The sequence below is a fragment of the Thamnophis sirtalis genome, unplaced genomic scaffold (assembly GCF_051295495.1).
Source record: "Thamnophis sirtalis isolate CommonGarterSnake01/CBP01778 unplaced genomic scaffold, rThaSir2_p1.2 scaffold_11, whole genome shotgun sequence".
NCBI classification, from domain to species: Eukaryota; Metazoa; Chordata; class Lepidosauria; order Squamata; family Natricidae; genus Thamnophis; species Thamnophis sirtalis.
Genome location: NW_028261391.1, coordinates 64,781,689 through 64,796,558, shown reverse-complemented (window position 1 = coordinate 64,796,558; position 14,870 = coordinate 64,781,689). Strand labels below are relative to the sequence as shown.

The window sequence follows — 14,870 nt, the reverse complement described above, 5'->3', positions numbered from 1 at the left end:
CTCCCACAAAGGAGGCCACACCCACAGAGTAGGTCCGAACAATTTTTGAAACCCACCACTGAGTCCCTCAGATAGTCCAATCCCATGCAATGTTTAATATGTCTGAGCCTAGAAGACAGTAGTTGAAATTATGAGCCAAGTTTGGTGGTAAATTCTAGGCTCTTTGCTTGCTACACTAACTTTTTTTTTTAACCCAATAAGCAAACTTTTAAATGGTGGATTGCCAAAACAAATTATGCAGTTTCCTTAAAACATAAGACAGGGTTTGATATTTTCCCAAATCTATTTTAAAACTTAGATGTTAGATACCATTTCCTTCCAGTCCCATAGTTTTGCATAATGCTTAAATACATCTTACTGAATTATGACATTTTGATTGACTAGCATTGTATTCTAAAAATACAACTACAATGTCAGTGATGCACAAATTGCTCCCTTTTGTTCTTTGGTCTGGTCAGTAGCTGAGAGTACATGTGGCATCTTTATTTAGTCTGTAAAAGGTATAAAGGTTAGAAGAACCCATGTGATAAGGGCATTTCAGATGAAAGCTTATTAGGTTCAGGTCACTGAATTGGTCACTGCACATTATGACAAATTTAAAAATGCAGATTTGTTACAACATATGCTAATGAAATTTCTCTCTGAATAATGGCTGGAATTATGAGCCCGGATGATTTGCAAAACTTGTATAAATGCAATTTTTTTAAAAAGATTAGTTTGATACAGAATGCTGAAATATCACACTATTTTTATTAATTAATGTTCCTCCCTATAAATAATCTGTAGGAAAAAGGAATCTGCATTTTGACTGTAAAACTGGGTGATAAAATGACAAGTTGAAATGTCCAGTACATTTTTAAAATCCTTGATTAGATTTCAAATCTAATTTTGTATAGAAGATGGAAAATGATATCTCTTTACCCTGAGGCTACCCACTTTTTATACATCAAAACATTCAATTTAAATGCAGATTTTTGATTTGCTCATTGGCATAGTGAGTAAGGCAAATGATGAGCAATTCAAGAAATCTATATCTTTTTAATATAAAATATACTTCATGTGTCCTATTGAGGTCAGGTGTTGCAATATCTAAATATTATGAATTTAGTAATCTGATCTGATGAGCCCAGAAGAGCAATTAGCAGAATTGAAAGTTCTATTCAAATGTTAAAAATTAAAAAAGGAATACAAAGAAAAGAAAACAGTGATAGAAATATTTGTTGTCCTGTATTGATGAGAGCTACTGTACAATCAGTAAAAAGATGTTTATTTACTACAGCTCCAGGACTGGGCTGTGGGATTACAATTGCTGCTATAACTGAAATCCACGATTTACATAGTCATGCTTTGTGATAAAGCAGATTATGAGATTTTACATTGTACAAATTTCTTTTGAAGAAAACATTGAAGGGGCAAATGGGGATTGATTTTCTTGGGGAACTGAAATGTCTACCCATTGGTGACAAATTATTCATGCCTATAATCCAATTTTTGTGTCTGTGAATTCCTGTGAAGTTGCAATCACAGTTAAATTGAAGTCTCCCAAATACTGATTAGGGAAAAAATGCTTGAATTTGACACTCATGGTAACAAAATCAATATCTGCAAAATTTTGTCATGTTTTCGCAATTGGTGTTTTTATACAAGCAAAATGTACCCAATAATGACATCTCAGGCATGAAAAGGACACACACCTTTTTAGAAATTAAATTTGGTTATGTGAATGTAATTGGCTGGTCTTAAGAGTGTATACTTTGCTTACTGCAAAAGCATTTATTAAAATGGGACTTTCTCAAATTACTGTTTATAAGGGGCCGAGGTGGCGCAGTGGTTAGAGTGCAGTACTGCAACCACTTCAGCTGACTGCTATCTGCAGTTCGGCGGTTCAAATCTCACCGGCTCAAGGTTGACTCAGCCTTCCATCCTTCCGAGGTGGGTGAAATGAGGACCCAGACTGTGGGGGCGATATGCTGACTCTCTAAACCGCTTAGAGAGGGCTGAAAGCCCTATGAAGCGGTACATAAGTCTAACTGCTATTGCTATTGCTATAAAATTGTTGCTTACAACTTATTTTAACAAAACCTTCCATTTGCTGTTTTTGGTATTCCATTTATTTGGAACGACCCGACTGATTGTTAGGGCTTGTTCCCTAATAATTGTATTTGGGGTTACCATTAAAATATTATTTTATTTGTTAATAAAGGGGGCGTCATCACTTTATCAGCTGGGAATTTTAAATGTCAAAGTCCCAATGCATCCAGAGGGCATCTGGTTTGGAAAATTGCCTTACTTGCTAGTCTGAGAATAAGTATCATTTAACTCAATGAGCTTCATCACTGAGGTAATTGTAGTAAGGTTAAATGTGGTCCTGCAGTAGATATCTCCTGCTTTTAAGCCAGGGTTCCAACAGGGAAAGCCATTGTGGAAATGTTTCTATCTAGTATTTGGACGGTAATGCCTGAAAATGCTTCCTACAGAATCCATTTAAAAACGTATACAGGTAGTCCTCAACTTACAACCGTTAATTTGGTCACTGTTCGAAGCTACGACGACAATGAAAAAAGTGACTTATTACAATTTTTCACTTTGTGACCATTTCAGTATCCCCAAGGTCATGTGATCAAAATTCAAACACTCGGCATCTCATTCATATTTATGACGGTTACGGTGTCCGGGGGTCGTGTAATCTTCTTTTGCAACCTTCTGACCAAGTCATTAGGGAAACCAATGTGTTACTAACTTAACATCTGTAGTAATTCACTTAACAACTGTGTAAAATGGAGTAAAACTCATTTGACAAATGTCTCACTTAGCACAGAATTTTTGGACTCATTTGGGATCATAAGTTAAGGACTACCTGTTCATCAAAGAAGGAAAAATGCAAGTATAGGGCAGATGGAGACAAATACTGAAGCAAGTAGTTGCAAATTTCCTAAGTCTTCAAGTTTGAAAATATTGCTAAAAAGCTATTTTGGAAAATGGTTGATAAGGCTTTGTTGTTCTTTTCTAGCTTTTCTTTTTGAATTAATTTCCAAGTTATAAAACTTGCATGATGCTGAGCATATTCTGATTTTCATTTAATTTTGTTCAGATAAATTATTATATCAGTAATTCCCAGGAGGCCTGTAGATTGCATTGTGAATGCCGATGGATTAGATACAGATTACTGATTAACAAGGTACATATCCTTTCACTACAGCTTGTGAAACGCTCTGTGACAGCTTCTCGTATGACAGCAATAGCATTCATTTCAGTTTTAGTGACCTCCTTATCTTAAAATAAATGAGCAAAATGTATTAATCAAGATTTCTAAAACAGCTTCCCGATGTTATTGTTTCTTACTCTGACTGAATTATTGAGGAGATGTTTTGATTCAGATGATTGATTTGTTTGAATGATGCTTGCAGTGGTAGGCTGAATAATTTAAAGTTCTGATTGTGTGCCATTTCGACATGCAATATAATTTTTTTGTTTCTGTTGAGGATTGCTCTGCTGTCTTCCACTCCAACGTGATATCCAGGGCAATAATAGATTCTTCCCTTGGTGATTACTAGACCTATGGTTCCACTTGTGTTTCCAATGTATTGTTTTTAAAAAATCATCTCGCTTCTAGCATCATCTTTATTTTCATGAATGCCCTTGGGCTGCCAGTGTTCCTCTATCTGCATTATATCTGTAAGTTCAAGGATGCTATCGAATGTCTTGGTTCCTTTTTGAAATTTGAAAACTGAGGATAATAAGAACAGCACTTGAAAGGATATTATGGACATCAAAATTAACCTTTTCACAAACATTCCCTAGATACTGTTTGGTATAAATAAACATTTATGAATCCGTTACTTTTTATTTATGTTATGTTGTCATGCAATCATCCATCATTCAATTTTCTTTCCAAAGTAATCTGTTTTTAAATCCGCACAAACCCTACATGTTAATAAATAAACTGATTTCTCTATGTTGGGTACTCTCAAATAAAGTTGTTAAAAGATGCCTGTCTTCTTAAGTCTTGAATATATTTTTAACATTGTAAATCAATTTGAATGTTCTTCTAGGAATTCTATGACTAAATGTGCTTAAAAGGCGAATAAGATACTACTGAAAAATCTCTCGCAGGAATTACACTTGAAGCGTGAGAATCGTAATCTTCTAAATGCTTAATAAGGAGCTACTGTTGTAATTTTATTCTAATAATTATTTACCTCTTTTTTTTTAAAAAAAAGGAGCAAATGTTGGAATAGGTTTACCTACTTCTTTAACTACTTCCACAATTGTGCAAAGCTCCCATTAAACATGTTATCAGATGATTTTAGTACGGCCAAAATTAATACTGGAAATACTACACACATAATGGGGAGTCAGCAGGTTCCTACCCTACTATCTCATTAAATTTTCAGGCAAAAGCTGCAAAAATTAATTGGAGGCGTGTAATAGTTTAGAATGTGAGTGTGCTTATGGTAATATAAATTACACGAAGAGAAGACAGTTTTATATACTGTGAGAGGGAAAACTGGTTTACTTTAATGAGAAGAGATAGAAATGTGAAGCTATTTTTTCATTACAGATGCACTTCTAAACTGTTTGGACTTCCTTGATGAATAGAGTTAATTCTCTGCTACAGTTCCAATAATTCATGTTGCACAGCTTAATGACTTTTAGATAAAAACAGGATTGAAATGTTAATTTCTATGAAGAAATTGAAGTACTCTCGTATATCAGCCTTTTTTTTTTCTATTAAACTACTAGTTAATTTCACTAAACAGGTCTCTGGAGATATTTCATGCTACATCAAGCTTTGCATTTCCTTCTTTTGATTAAAACTTAGTTTGCTTTTGGACATAGGTTACCAAAGTTGTTGTTTGCAATCTATTTATTTATTTATCGATCATATTTTTAAACAGTCCATCTCCCTCAGAGAGGGGTTTCAAGTATTATATTATGATATGATATGATATGATATGATAGAAGTTTTTCATTCTGGTGTATTAGAAACTTTTCTTCATTGTAGATAGAATTTGGTCAGGTTCCTGATCGTAATTGTGCAGTTTATTTAAAATATGATGAGCTGTATCCAGCAATGCCTTTCTATGAACAGAGGCATGGTTTATAACTTCTGCAATAGATAGCAAATGAAAAATAAAATAAAAACCAAAGATGATTTTGAGAAGATATTGATAAAGTTAAAATCTAAATCTTGGACCAAGATTAGATTTGAAACACAGATTCAGATTTGGCATGCGCCTAGGTATGCCACTGTCCGGGAACATCTAAAACCAGTGGCCTGCAACTTTTGGGGGACCAGATACCGGTTGAGAGCCGAGGTGGCGCAGTGGTTAAATGCAGCACTGTAGGCTGCTTCAGCTGACTGCAGTTCTGTAGTTCGGCTGTTCAAATCTCACCGGCTCAGGGTTGACTCAGCCTCCCATCCTTCCGAGGTGGGTAAAATGAGGACCCGGATTGTTGTTGGGGGCAATATGCTGACTCTGTAAACCGCTTAGAGGGGGCTGAAAGCCCTATGAAGCGGTATATAAGTCTAACTGCTATTGCTACTGCTTTGACGATAGTTTTTCTATGGACTGGAGGTGTGTGATTTCATGTCCTGCCTGGATCCCATTTCTGTGTGGATGGTGCTTTGCTTGCTTGCACACCTGTTACTTGGTGGACGGCAGACCAGAGGTGGTATTCTGCTGGTTCAGACTGGCTCGCCCGAACTGGTAGAGGAAATCACGGTGGCTCCGTTCACCTGCCCCAGCTATATGGCATCCCATTTACAAACATTTTTTAGCGAAAGCGCATGCACAGAAGGGGCAGCTCTGCGTGCTCCCATTTGCGAACTGGTAGGGAAGGTAAGTGCTGCAGACCAGTGTCAGTGCGCGTCCCACGAGTTGGAGACCCCTCCCTTAAATCATTTGTACCTTATCTTGAAATGGTACATTAGTTGCAGATGGCTGCTGTGCCTCCCCAGGAAAGATCAGTTTTGTTAACATGTTCCCAATGGCCATGACTCTAAACAGTGGTGGGTTTCAAAAATTGTTGGAACCTACTCTGTGGGTGTGGCCTCCTTTGTGGGAGTGGTTTGTCACCTATGTGATCGGATGGGAGTGGCTTGCTGCCCGTGTGACCGGATGGGAGTGGCTTGCCGCCTATGTGACTGGATATGAAATTATGAATTAGTACTTAGGTCGGTCCAAGTAGCTATTCAGAAGTTAGTGGCTAGAAGCAATTGTAAAGCAAGATATGGAATTAAAACTAGAAATATTTTGTTGGCTATTTGAAAGGGATTATAATATATATTTAATTTTACACATGTTAGCAGCTGCTGGAATTGTGTTTGCACAACAGTGGAAAAACAGAGATATGTAAATGAATAAATATTACAATGTGCAGCAATAAATAAATTGACAATTAAAATCAAGAAGGCTTTGAATACTTTTTCATGTGGGATTGGTTTTAGCAATTGACAATTAACGGAAACAGAAATTAGAAATCCAAAAGTATGAAAGAAAACACCAATTATGTAAGGAAAGGTCCCTAAAATGTATAAGGAAATATTACTAGATCATTATTAATGCGTAGATAACTGCGGGACATTACACACCCACCAGTGGTGGGTTTCAAAAAAATTTGGAACCTCTTCTGTAGGTGTGGCCTGCTTTCCGGGTCCACTGGTGGAACCTCTTCCCGTAGATTTGACGAACCGGTTCTATCGAATAGGTGCGAACTGGTAGGAACCCACCTTTGCTCTGGCATGGCCTTGGGCTGGTCACCCTCTCCACTCTAAAATGGTAAGTTGGGGAAATGGAGTTAGAATAACAAAGAAATTTAAAAGAGACAAATTCAAAAGTTTTTCACTTGAGAAAAATAGGGTCGCCGTTCCCCCCCCCCCCCCCCCCCGGAAAGGGAATCTGAAAACAGATGTCCTCCTGATTTCAGTCGGGAATTTTGTTAAAAAATACTTTACTCTTGGGCATTGGCTCCGGTGTTCAAATAATGTATCAGATATTTGTTTGGATTGTGGGTGGTGGCTGAGCACTTGTGTTGTTGACTACAGACAGGCCAGAACAGAAATCTTGTTTTGTCAAGAGAAAGTCTTGATACTGTTGCTGGATATATATATATATATATATTTCCTGATGTTTCATTTTTGAAATTCGTGTACAGCAAGGTTGTGCTTTTGGCTTTAAGGAATAAGAAGTTGTAAAAACGGAAGCAAAGGGACAATGTTTCATTGAACCAATTTCTGGCATATATGACAGTTGCTGAGAGCTCTTCATTAAGTGGTATTAAGAAGTGTAGCTGACATCTAGAAGTATTTGGTGAGCTAACAATTCATTTTCCCTAAGTGCTTTGCTCATCTTATCGTGAGTGAGAGAGAGAGAGAGTGTGTGTGTATGTGTAAGAATCCTTGATTAACCAATCATTAAAATGTTGTGAGCACTCTTATCACAGTACCTATGCTCCTTAGCTATTACTTGTAACAAGTTGATGGATTCACCAGTGTGAAATTTGCTTTTTTCTTTTTTCTAGATAAAGGATTTTGAGTTGGAGGATGTGGGTGCATGTGCGCTTATGTTTGTAAGTGTGTGTCTGTGCGTGTCTTGATTTGAGATCCAAGATTTAGATTTATTAACATTTGTATGCCGCCCACTCCCTTGGGACTCTGGGCGGCTTACAGACAGGACAAGAAACATATATTAAAAAATTTAAAATAAGGATACAAGTATTAAAAATTTCAGCAACATGCATACAGTTGGAGTGGGGCTGGATACTAATCAACAGTCCCAGGCCTGCCGGAACAGCCAGGTCTTAGTGGCTTTACGGAAGGCCGGAAGAGTGCTGAGGGTCCGGATTTCTACGGGTAGATCGTTCCATAGGGCCGGAGCAGCTACAGAGAAGGCCCTCCCCCGGGGACCCGCCAACCCACATTGACCGGCCGACGGCACCCAGAGGAGGCCCAATCTGTGTGATCTTATTGGTCGTTGGGAGTTGAATGGCAGGAGGCGGTCTCTCAGGTAGCCAGGTCCTAAACCATGTAGGGCTTTAAAAGTAACGACTAGCACCTTGAAGGGCGTCCGGAAACCAATGGGGAACCAGTGTAGCTCGCGGAGGATAGGTGTAACATGGGTGTATCTAGGTACACCCAATATCGCTCGAGCAGATATTTCTTTAACATTGGGCTTAAAAGATAAAATATAACCTCCAATTGGGTTTGAATGAAATCATCTATTCTGGAGTCTGTTTTTCTTGATACATTCTTACATGGCTGTTCTGATAATGGTTATTATTGAAAATCAGTTGCCCAAACTATAAATAGTTTAAAATATTACATTATGTAGTGAATGAAGCAGGGCTGTTTCTCAGCTGGACCATCTCTGAAGCAGCACAAATTGCTTCTCAAAAGATTACTTCCTTAGAATGTTTCCCCAAATGACTAGATTCGTCAGAAAAATAATAATAATAAAGCATTTTGGAGTCCTCCGAATGTTCTGCTTGCATCAAGTTTTACTTTAAATCTTTTGTATAGATACAAAAATAGGAAAAAGGCAAGGACGTTTAAAAGCTGAAATTGAAAAACAAGAAGAGGGAAATGTACCAATTGAAGCGAAGAGATTGTCTATTCAGTCATTTAAGTTGTTAAGCTGTGATAGCTCAATGCGATGTATAAAATTAGAGACTGGATATCCATTTGAAAAGCTGATAAATAATAGAAGAGTTCTATTGATGATTTTTAGTTTAAAAATAGAGGGCATGCCACGGGCTGCCTACCCCTGAAATAGAAAGCCCTAATATCTCCGGATATAGATTGCTTCAGATAGTGAATTGATAAAATAAAAGGCCACTACTGACATTTCTAAAACTGTCTAATTGGGCATAGCAGAAATACTAGATCAGATAATGCTAGATTAGATAATCATTTTTCTACTCTAGCTAAAACATTAATGCTCTACTGATCTAACGTCTATATTTTTATCTAGGTTTAAACAGTGTCATAACATTTCTTACATGTTTTTTTTAACAAAACAGGAGGAAAAAAAGATATAGCATATATGGACAGAGGAACAAGTGCCTCTTACAATAACCAGCCTGACCTCCGCAGAACTATTTAGCTCAGTTAAAATGCCATGTCAAAGGCACTCACAGCTCACTGGCGGGGAGAGAGAGGGGAGAAAGGATGCGGTTTTTAGAGACACAAAGGATTATCATAAAGGAGCAAAAATAAAACAGGAGAACTAAATCTAATCCATGCTTATGTGCGCCCATCACTGCCATTAAATCTCTCTAAAAGAAAGGAAGTAAGGGAACTAAAATTGATCACACACACACACCCATCACGTCCTCCAGCTTTTCTGCGAGCAGCATATTTTTGTTTCCACGTTTTGCTTCTATTCTTGCGAAATGAAGTTGACAAATTGATTGTGAATACAGGTGTCTGCCCATTTCTCTGTCTGAATGTAGTTTCTCTGTGTGTTGTTGGGTAACACATACATGACAAAGCTGTAAATGATGCAATGCAACAAAGCTCTTGTCTTAGATTGGGAGAAAACTCCAGATTGTCCTGTCAAAACAATAAATATTTTTAAGTGCGGAGTGGCTTTTTAACTATACTTTGTGCTTGAACAGACAAATCAAAGCAGATAACCAGCTGCAGAGAATGCAATTAACAGGAAAGGAAGGATGTTTATGTTATTGGTTGGTTTTGCTTATTTCAAAAGCCATTTGTTATGTATAGTCACTGGTTAATTGCCAGAGTGAGCTTTGTAAATATATTACTATAGATACCCAATTGTGTTCACCTTTCCCATAAAGTTTCCAAGTCGTGTTCATACTTCATATTTGACAGATTTCTCCTGCATACCAGTGGCGGGTTTCAACATTTTTTCGAACCTACTCTGTGGGTGTGGCCTCCTTTGTGGGAGTGGCTTGCCGGCCATGTGACCTGGTGGGAGTGGCTTGCTGGCCATGTGTTTTCTCTCTCTCTCTGTCTCTCTCTTTGTCTCTCTCTCCCCTTTTGTCTCTCTGTCCCTTTTTCCTTTTTTTCTTTCATCTCTCACTTTTTCTTTCTTTTTTTCTTTTTTCTTTATTTCTTTATTTCTTTCTTCCTTTCTTTTTCTTTCTCTGTGTGAGTCTGTCTGTCTGTCTGTCTGTCTCTGTGTGTGTGTGTGTGTGTGTGTGTGTGTGTGTGTGTGTGCGCGTGTCCGTGGTGGGTTTCAAAATTTTTTGGAACCTCTTCTGTAGGTGTGGCCTGCTTTCTGGTGGAACCTCTTCTAACCGGTTCGGTAGATTTGACGAACCGGTTCTACCGAACTGGTGCGAACCGGAAGGAACCCACTTCTGAGGGGTTCACTTAACAACTGTGCCAAGAAGGGTCGTAAGAAACTCACTTAACCAATGTTTCATTTAGCAACATAAATTTTGGGCTCAATTGTAGTCATAACTCAAGGACTACCTGTAACTGTTTCCAAATGTTGGCTTATTCTGGTAGCCTGTAGCACATCCTCGCTTTCAATTTTGTGCCATGTCCTTTTAGCTAATGGTTTGCATTAACTGTTCTCCAAGTCCAGATTGGGAATGGCAGGTGCCAGAGCCTTTGACAGTTTTGCCCCAAAGCAAAAAAATTCTCTGCCCAGTGACATTTGATCAGGAAATTCCACATCAGGCAAAAAGCATTTCTGTTTTCTTTAGTCTTCCAGTTGGCAAGGCAGAGCTTCGACGTGTGCGTGGCTGATGTGGAAGAGACTGTTGTACGTTGCAGCCCTTGGATGTTTGTCAAGAAAGTCACTTTCTCCGTGGATACTTTCTCAAATTGTATGGTTTTATTATCTGATTTCAGGCTTACACCGAGGGTTTCGTGTATGACGTCCAGGAGGCAATTATTTTAACCCGTGTTGCTTCCCAGCGTGGAAAATCTGCTTAAAACGGACCTTGCTAAAATCATTGTAGCATATACAAAGAGGTTATTAAAATGCATTCTAGAAATAGAAAATAGCATTAAAGGAGACATTTTTGGCTTTGTGGCGTTCTTCAAACTCACGGCTGAGATGTCTCATTTAATCTCATTTCCAATTTTCAGCCTTGAATTTTATTAACCCCTTTGCTCCCACCTTTTTCGGGATCCCACGTGAATGAGTTAGAACCCCTCATGCAGGGAAAAAGCTGCTGCTTTGATAAGTTAAACAGTTAAAATTATTTTTAAATTAAGTTGCCCCTTCGATTGCTCTTAAACTAAAAACTCCTCCGTTTTCATTTCTTAAATTTTATTGTATCATGGAGGCAAATTTGCACCCACGTCTTTTGGCTCTCTCTGTGTGTGTGCCTATGTGTGTTTGTGTGTCTTAGAAATTGTCAGTGGAACACCAGCCCCCATAGCTGATTAGTGAAACCTGAAGAAATCAGAAAGTTGCCATGATTTAATATACTTCCCTTTTCCGCCTGTTGAAATTGACTAGCCTCCAGTAGGCTGTCTTTAATGAATTTATATAATGCCAACAATTGTTTCCTAATCCTTGCCTCATTCATATTCAAAGAAAGAAATGTGCCCCCATCCTGATTTACTTTGTCAGTAAGCAAGATGTTTCAAATCTACAATAAATGAAGCATGAGTGAAATACGTACAAAGGCAATGGAACTCTCACAGCCCAGTAATCTGTCAATCATGCGGTTTGCTTTATTCTAGAATGCTTATTTGGTTATCAAGTGAACCAGCGTTCCAGGTTTTGAATGTTAAAACATCAGTTTTTCAAACTGGGTGACAAAGGACGGTTTTTAGGAGAATTCTTGCTTATCCTGAGTTTTCTGGGAGATTAAATCTTTCCTAAATTTCTTTTATGCTATCCACTGGGCTCCTTTATTAAAACATTTTAAGGTTTGCCAATTTTTATCTTGAATCCATTTATTTTCTGCAGTGCTCCAACTGCAGGTGAATGTTCTGGTTGTTTTGAGATAGTAGCATCACTCAGGCGGAACTAATTACTTAATAAGTGAGGCACTTTTTATTTGTTTCATTTTTAAAATAATGACAAGTTCATTGGATATTTTGCCTGCTGGATTGATGGTTCCATGAACACAGGCTACTGATAGGTTCCCACTTTCCCATCTCAAATTACATATGAACATCTAAAATGCAAAATCCTTGAGAATTATACCTTGACTTCAGCTTGCTAGCAAAGTCAGGTTGCTATGTTATTTTAGACAAACATACAGTTTCTTCGTTCATTTACTAAAATGCAAGAGAATCCTTTTTTTAAAAAAATTGCATACACCTTACAGAATTTAAATAGGTTTTTTTTTAAATGTCTGACTTTGCCCGGATTTTTTTCAATATTTTATTTTATTTAAATCAATGTATCTAGCTGCTCATTTCACATACGTAACTGTAGGCGACTTAAAATAAAAATCAATATGCTTAGTGAAAAGGCAGTTTTATTAAAACTCAAGTCATATTAGTTTGATACAGTTGATTACAAAAATGATGTAGCACTCAGGAAACAAATTGAATTTTAAATGTAAGGTAGGCATAGATTTCTAATTGTATTATCCCTCCAGCATCTCAGTTATTTAAGTCTACTTTGCTTGTTACTTGGGATTCAAACTGAAGATTCAAACTGAAGAGGGATATTACACGCGCACAGACTTCCGTCTATGCCTAGATTACCTCTTACTTAAGAAAATTTACCATGTTTAGCAGCAGTGACTGAAAGACAGTGTCATTGTGTGCACACAATGCGAAATGCTTTCAGAGAGTGTGGTGCAGTGTGAGAAACTCCAAAATTGAGAAAGTTGTTGCATCTGCTGGTGAGTTCCTAGACAGAACCATGCATTTTCTTTGCAAAAATTTCAGAATGGTTTGCTACATCTTTCTTCCTACGGCTGATGCAAAGTGATTGGCACAAGGTTACCCAGCTGGTTTTTTGCATTGAAGGCAAGACTTGAACTCATGGTCTCATCTGTTTCCAGCTGATGCCTTATCTACTACATCAAACTGGCTCTCTTTGACTAATATAAATGAATGGCAACATTTGGATATATTTACAGATTTGATTTCTCTCACTTGGGAGAGAAGCTTCTATCTTACTGCTTGTATTGCTTGCAGTAGCTATTTTCAGTTTAATAAACAGATATCCTAATGCCCTTAAGAAACAAATCCAGAACACACCTGAAAGATATTCTTTGCTTAAGTCTCCTTAAGTTTACAAAATCATACGGGGATTTCCAGATTTTTCCTACGTCTTCATCAGATATGATGGAAATAAAAGAGAAAGGGGAAGAGACACAAAAGAATAAAAAAATATGTATATTCAAGAAATGGGATGTGCTTTTGAACTCAATTCCAAAATGGATTGAGTTTGAGTTTGAGTTTCATTTTATTTATATGCCGCCCTATTCCCGGAGGGACTCAGGGCGGCGCACAAACCCAAGGAGGGGAAGGGAAAAACACAAAAAACTACAAAAGTACAGGGCATTTAAAAACAATCAACAGCCACACGATTGGAGACGGGAAGGGAACTCATCGACCCCAGGCCTGCCGACACAGCCAGGTTTTAACGGCTTTTCGGAAGGCCTGGAGAGAGGTGAGGGTCCGAATCTCCGCGGGGAGTTCGTTCCAAAGGGCCGGAGCCGCCACAGATTGTGAGAGGCAACTGATGAAGCTATCCAAATTAAACCCTTGCTTCTTCCAGGTTGTTTAATCTAGTGGATTTAATCTGTCGAAGATTAAAAATACTAAAACTACTGTATTTTTTTTCGTGCATTGGAAAGAAGCCAAGAAATGCAAGACCTGGAACAGGTGTATATTGTATACTTTTACAATTTTTACCTTGTTTGGTGTAAGCGAGTTACTCACGAGCCATACTGACTTAACTTCAGTTCGTGGCAGTGATGGATTTATGATAAAACGGTACACAGTAAACCCTTAAAAAGGAGAGAGAAGATCAAATGACAAAGTGGAATTATCATATTAAAGTATTGGCACCCATGAAGCATGTCTGGTATAGACCTTTCATAAATTGTCACATAGTGATATTTAACATCCATTTCATACAAGAGGACAAAAGAATGGGAGTTTCTAGTGCAAGAGATCCTTTTGGTGCTTTAAGTGTGTTTTGACAGTTGACAAAGTCCCCCCCCCCCCAGCAATAAATAACCTACTATTAATGTTACTTCACAGTTCTCTTTTTTTTAAAGAGGTGACTTGATGTTTCTTTGGCATATATAAGAGGAGAATTAAGTTAACCAGTGAATGCATAATAAATGCAGGATTATTTAAAAATTACAGTAATAAGCATTTTCTCCCGGTGAAATAGATCAAGTTCCACTTCCTACAGTTTCACCTGACTCAGTGGAAAAAATGTCCGTGAAGAAAACGGGGAAATGTTAACCTGCAGAGGAACCAGTAAAATGGATTATTGTGGTTTATTGGACTTTTGTAAAGAGTTAAGTCTATTCTGATGACAGCTGATAGATCTATCAGAAGCAGAATTCTCAATGTGTGGCTATAAGAAACAGAGAACCCTTGATAATTGTCCCAAAGCCTATTTCTGTGACTTTGAATGAAGTGCAAAGTAAGAGCTATTTTTTTTCTCTGATGTTGGTGATGTTTGGAAGGAACTAAGAGTAGCCTTGAAAGGAGAAATAGACAAATGAAACAAGCTCTTTCTCCAGCCTGTTTTCTTGGCAGTATTGTCAATATTCAGTATCAAGGACATTCCTTAACTCCTGAGGAAGAGGAGCATCCTAAGACATCAGCATTCACCAGCGATCCTTCTATAACATCAGTTGTAATCTGTTTCAGGGGAAAGGTTCAGAAAAGATTCTGTTCAGAAAGTGTCTTTGCTACTGATGTTTCAAGAAAACACTCACTGGTGAGCTGATGGAAG

General features: G+C 37.8%; 1 protein-coding gene across 4 annotated transcripts in view; it reads left to right on the top strand.

The window, feature by feature from the left end:
* Positions 1 to 14,870, top strand: part of CTBP2 (C-terminal binding protein 2) — a 278,022-nt gene that overhangs the window by 81,668 nt on the left and 181,484 nt on the right. Inside the window, exon 1 of one of the 4 annotated variants that reach the window (XM_087725961.1) lies at positions 7,295 to 7,313. The exons of the other annotated variants lie outside the window; for them this stretch is intronic. The gene's annotated coding sequence lies outside the window, so the exon portion shown is untranslated. Of the gene's footprint in view, positions 1 to 7,294; positions 7,314 to 14,870 lie in introns of those variants that run through there. 4 annotated transcript variants of the gene reach the window in all.